We start from the raw sequence: 6,315 nt of genomic DNA, 5'->3' as shown, positions 1-6,315 counted from the left end.
CAAATACATCTTAAAATGATAGGAAAGCTAATGTTTAAGGTTAAAATGGCCAACAAATCAAAGGCAAGGTGTTTAGGATTATTGAATATCTAGAGATTAATATTGGAGGTTAGAGGACATGCTTGGATTTTCATTTTAAGGTTAAAATGGCCAACAAATCAAAGGCAAGGTGTTTGGGATTATTGATTATCTAGAGATTAATATTGGAGGTCAAAGGGCATGCTTGGATTTTCATTTTAAGGTTAAAATGGCCAACAAATCAAAGGCAAGGTGTTTGGGATTATTGAATATCTAGAGATTAATATTGGAGGTCAGAGGGCATGCTTGGATTTTCATTTTATGTCTACAAAGCTAGGGCCATATTCTCTTATTTTGGGTAGACCATGGGTAATCGGTATGAGATCCACATAAGACAAGTATAAAGGTCAGTTGGAGCTCTACTTTGATAAGTTAGCTCACAAAAGGGTGATTTTTAATATGAAAATGAGATTTTTCATTCAAGGTGGGCATGAAAATGGTAGTGAAAGAGATGAAATTAGCGATTCAAAAAGCACTAGCATCAATGAATAAGATAGAGAATGTGAAGTTGGTTTGCTTTGTAGAGAGGTTGAACTTCTTGGGCTATCAATTTGAGGTCCAAAATAAGAGAACAAAATTGCAAATCTCGCATAAGAAATGCATAATCAATGAGAAATAAATGTTGAAATGTCTAAAGTGATGAACATGCTATGAAATGACTTAACTAACGATGAAAGAGCTAAATATTAAGCTATTTTTTAGAAATACCATAAGGGCTGAATATTACCAATTGAGAGGTGCTAATAGCATTGTGTATCATATTAGATCGAAAGATGAATACAAACCAATAGCTCAAAAGCTAAGAAGACTCAAAAAATTTAAGAAAATGTACTTAAAGCTAAAGTTTAGAAACTATTGGATGTAGGGTTTATTTACATTGTTGATGATGCAAAATGGGTGTCTCCTATTGTAATCAGAGCAAATAAGAATGGCAATTTGAGAGTATGTGTTGATTCTAACCTCTTAATTCTATGACCAAAAGATAGCAAAAAAGAGGATTAAAAAAAACACAACATTTATTATCCCTAGGGGATGCTTCTATTACAAAGCAATGCCCTTTAGTTTGATGAATTCATATGTCAGATTTTAAAGATAGGTCAAATGGGTGTTGCTCATTCTGTTAGAAAGTCTTTGAGGGTGTCTATGGAAGGACTTTATGTATACAACTCCAAAGCTTGAAATGTTAAAAAGCTGGATGAGGAATTGTGCAAATTGGATCAAGATGGAGGATAGTTGAATCTTGAAAAATGCAAGATAACAAGGACTAAAGTGATATTGTTGGGCCATAAAGCATATGTTAATGGAGTTTCACCCAAACCGAGTAAAGTCAAAGATTTTCTTATTATGGCTTCTCAAAAAACTGTAAAAGAGTTTATAAGATTTGTTCAATAGCTGAGGTATCTATTGAGATCTCTCCATATGTGGGTTGAGTATGCAGACCTTTTACAAAAAGTAGCTCAAAAATACCCCTAAATTTGGACACAAGTTGAAGAATATGCATTCCTAGAAATAAAAGAGAAGTTGAGCACTTTACCAGTTCTTATCGCTCCAATTTGGGATGAGGCTTTTTTCATTAGCATCAACATCGATGTTGTTGGAGCTATTTTGATGCTGAAAGAGAGGGGAATATCATAGTGAGACATCTATCCTACATAAGTAAATTAGTTAGAGAAATTGAATAGGCTTGGATGGAAGAAGAGCTATTAGTACAAGGTTTGATATATGTAGTCAAAATATGGAAATCTTACTTGATTCAAAAGCCTTTTGTGGTGCTCACTAGTTCTTAGTTATTACCACAGGTTTTGCGGCCCATTGAAAATGCTCGAGAGTAACTAAATTGTTGTTGACCTTGAAAGAATTTGAATTCACTTATTTGAAAGAGGATATTGCAAGAGGTAATTTGATTAACATTTGGACCTATAAAGAGCCCATTGAAAGTACAATTGTCATAAAAAGGAAGTTGGTTTCACATCCTTAGATTCATGCAAATATGAAAGATAAAGATGCTACATTTTTTAAATGGTAGCTATAGGAAAATACTAAAAGCTAACAAATAAGTTTTAAGGGGCTGGATGTTCAAGAAAAAGGGATTGATTAAGCATTTAAAAAAGGTTAACAGGTTGTAATGCCTATGAATATCATGTTTTCCACTACATAGTTTATAAGAAGACGTCAATTTGATAAAAAAGATCTAATCGAAGGAATGTTGGTTAAAAAGTATAACAATAGTTTGGATTCTACTTTTAGAATAAGTTTTGAGTTAGATGGGAGGGACCTTTTTTATAAAGCAAAAACTTGAAAATGGCACTTAACTATTGCAAGATTTAGATGAAATAATGCATAAGAATATGATCAATGGGTTCCATCTCAAGAAGTACATTTACATTATTATGTAGATAAGCATAATGTATATAATGTACATACAGGTTGCACAATAGGTTGTTGCAGTTAGCAGTTCTTCAAAATTTGAATGTTCTAAAATATAGGAACCTTTGATTGTGTATAACACATCTAAGGTTTACTTTCATAACTAAGGAAGCTCCCTACCAGGTATGGCAATAAATCAGGTGAGTAGATGTTAGATATATGCTATAGAAGATCAATGTATGTAGTGGACTGCATGTACGAAAATTAAATTGTAGGCTGTAACGTGCCCGCCTATTGGCTATCTAAGCACGCTTTAGCGGTCCATCGAAAAACAAATCTAAGCATCGTTGCCCGGCACTCCCATGGAATGTTTTGGGATTTTTCGCCTAGGGTTTCCCAAGTCCACCTCGCAACAGAACATTCACAGCCGAACCCACTAAGATCGACCTGAAATTTGGGTTTCTAGTCGCCAAGGTCTCCTAACAGCATTCTAGCGTCGGATTTTGGACATTCTACTTTACGGAGAGATACCCAATTCGAAGCAGATCCATACTGCACTTGGTTCAAAGAGAATGGAAACAAGAGGGATGCGCCACTCAATCTCTCTGCTCGTAGGGCATAGTCCCATTCCGGTCCCCTAAAATGGCATGAATCACGTTCTAACTTAACAATACCTAAAGTCAACCTAGTGATAAATCCTTGTGAGAAGCCTTCCAGCTCTTTGGGACCACCCTATCATCGTAGGATGGACCAGTCAGGGATTCCGTCCACCCGCTTCCCTTGATAGATGTTGGGCTCACGAGAGTCTACAACTTCTTTCCAGACTCGGCAAGGGGTGTCCAGAGCTCCACTGAACACAAGCGACCTAGGAGTGAGACACACTTTCCGTGGTTGGCCTTTTCACCACTCGACCTTTGGTCCGTGAATCGAGTAGTGTCCTCTTGGGGTAATCTGCAATGGATCTTGGAGATGATCCACCCGTGCAAAATATCCTTCCTTAATTAATCCATTTAGGAATCAAGCACAATCAAGGCAATTAGCCTAATATCATCTTTTAGAAAAATATTCCTTTATTCCCATGGCAACTTGTCATTACAAACCCTTGCCATCCATTTGCCATCAACACAAGCCTTGGAATATTTATCCAAATCACAATGCAACAATCAATTGATTGAAAGAAAAACATTTAGGGTGTTGTTCAATCAACCAACAAAACTAATTGTACTTTTTCCAAACAATACAAGAATAGATGCGATAATAATTCCATCGCATATTCGCTCTCCCCTTTGGGATCAAAGAGCGATTCTACGCAAAATTTACTTAATACTTGCATACACAATTTTTAATGTCATGATTATGCCATTCATAACCCTTGACCAATTCCTCCTTGTAATTACTCTATCAACGAACAAGCCATACACAACTAACTGCAATTAACTTCCCTTGATACATGCATTTTGTAAATTTCATCTTTCAAATATGTGAGAAGAGGCCTATCCCTTCTCATGACCTGTTCTTGTCCATCATAGTATGGAGCATAATGTATCTCATGCGAGATTCAAAACAAGCATCTATCAATACGACCGGTATTGCAATTGGATTGACAGTGATGCCTTCGCCCAAAGCTTTGTTGCTGGTTGTAGGATTGTCATTCATACACGACATTCTTCGCTTAGAGGCCATCATCCACAAGTAGACTCAAGAGATTAAGAAGGCAAAATAGATTCGAGATGGGAGAGCGTAAGAGAAGATGGCTAAGTTGAAGATCAAGATAGAGGGAATTGCATAGCCTCTCTCTCTCTCTCTCTCTCTCTCTCTCTCTCTCTCTCTCTCTCTCTCTCTCTCTCTCTCAATCTCTTGGAGGGGTATCCTTCTCTCTACCTCTCTCTCGTAGCCTCTCGGGGTCTCCTTATGCTCCCTTGTGCCTTCCCATGCCTCATATTTATAATGAATCAGAGAGGAGGGGATAAGGCTGAGAATAAGAGTGGAGAGACTCTTGGAAGACTCAATGATCTAATGCTCATATCATAAATATGATGGTTGTATTGGCTCCAAAAGGGGGTAAAACTCCAAGTCACTTGCTTAGAAAGCTCTCAGTTCACTCCTTCTTTTCTCTGTTCGAAGTGTTGTCTACTGCCTGTAGACTGCGATTGCGGCGTGGGCGATTTCACCATTCACTTTTCTTTATTTTTCTTTTTATAAAATCTCCAAAACTAACTAAAACATCACTTGTCTTTTCTTTTAAATGACTTTGAGTTCTTTCTTTTTAGGATAATATCTAAAATATACTAGTTTTTTTAAAACCAAAAAATCTAATATTTTTGGACCATCCAAACTATACACATTAATACTAGTGATTAATATGGCTCATAAGTCTCATTCACGTTGTAACTTCCGTGAAGGGTGGCTACAATCCTTGTCAATCCGATAAAAATATCAGATTTACGACTCTTGATTTTTTAAATATATTTTTAATTAAATAAAAATTATTAGTTATTAACATTAGTTAGTTTTTACCTTAGTTAGTCTTTAGTTCGCAATCTTACTAACTAACTAACTTTCGAACTAGCCGACTAACTTTTATTGCGTAGAAATATTACATAGGCCATGCCTAGTGTTTTTTGGATATCACCTTTCAAATTTTGCCTATGATATCCTCTAAGAAGTTTTAGATTAAATATGGGTACATTTTTTATTCAAAAAGCTTGGCAATCCAAGGCATGGATTAAAAGTTATGACCAATTTTATTCAGGGTTGTCCTAATTTTTTGGATAGCAACTTTCGAGATTTGCCAATGATGTCTTCTAATAAGTTTTAGATTGAAAGTAGTCTATATTTTCCATTGAAAAAGATTGGCAAACTAAGGTGTGAATCAAAAGTTATGAGCTATTTTATTTGGGGTTGTTCGAATTGACAAGTATTTGAGAGTAAGAAGCATCTCCTAATGTTTAGTTTTGATTTTGCAATGAAGGTTTGTTTACACTTTGTGTTCCAAAACAGGGTATGGCTAATCATGTTCTGTGAAAATGCTCAACCTCAGGCATATCATTGAGTGTTGATAAGTTGGTCAAGAAATACGTATGTCATTTGTTTTACATTTCCATGCTTGCTCATAACAAAATTTGTATAAGTGAATTGAGTTTTACATGACAGCTCGTATGCTTTTAGCATGGCTTTGCCGCTTGGCTTTTAAGTGCCATGTAGTAGGATTTTTAGTGGTGAGAAGATTTTTAAGTAGTTAGCGGCATGGCTGCCAATTGGCAAAATAAAAGGAGTTAGTGGGCAATTGTATATGTGTAAAAATAGAGGAAAAATATTAGAAATAGGGTTTTATAGTTTGCATAAGCGAGAAAAACATGAGAGAAAGTTCTCAACTTTTCTGATGAGTTGGAAAGAGAGGGATACCTACAATGCTGAAGTTTTGTGGTCTTGGAGCTTAATGACAATGTGGATGGAGACAAAGCTTCAAAATTGGATGCATTTGCAATTCCTACATTCTATCGAGTGAAATAATATGAGAGTTATTGTGTTTTGAGTTGCAAATATGAAGTATAGTAGAGGTTTGAGGATTTTACATCGATAAGAAAAGGAAAACAAAGGGTTTTGAGGATTGCATGTCTATTATCCAACATCAATTGCATGTTGTTTTTTTTACTAAATATGGAATTCAAGTTGATGGAAAATAGGAGTTTGCAGTAGCAATAATTGTAATTTGTGAATTTCTTTGAAAGGGAAAGACCTTCTCGTGTGTCCAATTCCAAATCTTTTTGTCTATTGTTTTGCTAAAGTTTCATCAAAGAATAGCTCATTAAAATTCACAACTTTCTATAGAAATAGAGATTTGAGTTCTAGAATGCTTTCTTGCATATA

Source organism: Lygodium microphyllum, chromosome 8, assembly GCF_053477565.2.
Source record: "Lygodium microphyllum isolate KBCC chromosome 8, Lygodium_microphyllum_v1.1.10, whole genome shotgun sequence".
NCBI lineage: Eukaryota > Viridiplantae > Streptophyta > Polypodiopsida > Schizaeales > Lygodiaceae > Lygodium > Lygodium microphyllum.
This window is presented reverse-complemented; position numbering follows the sequence as displayed.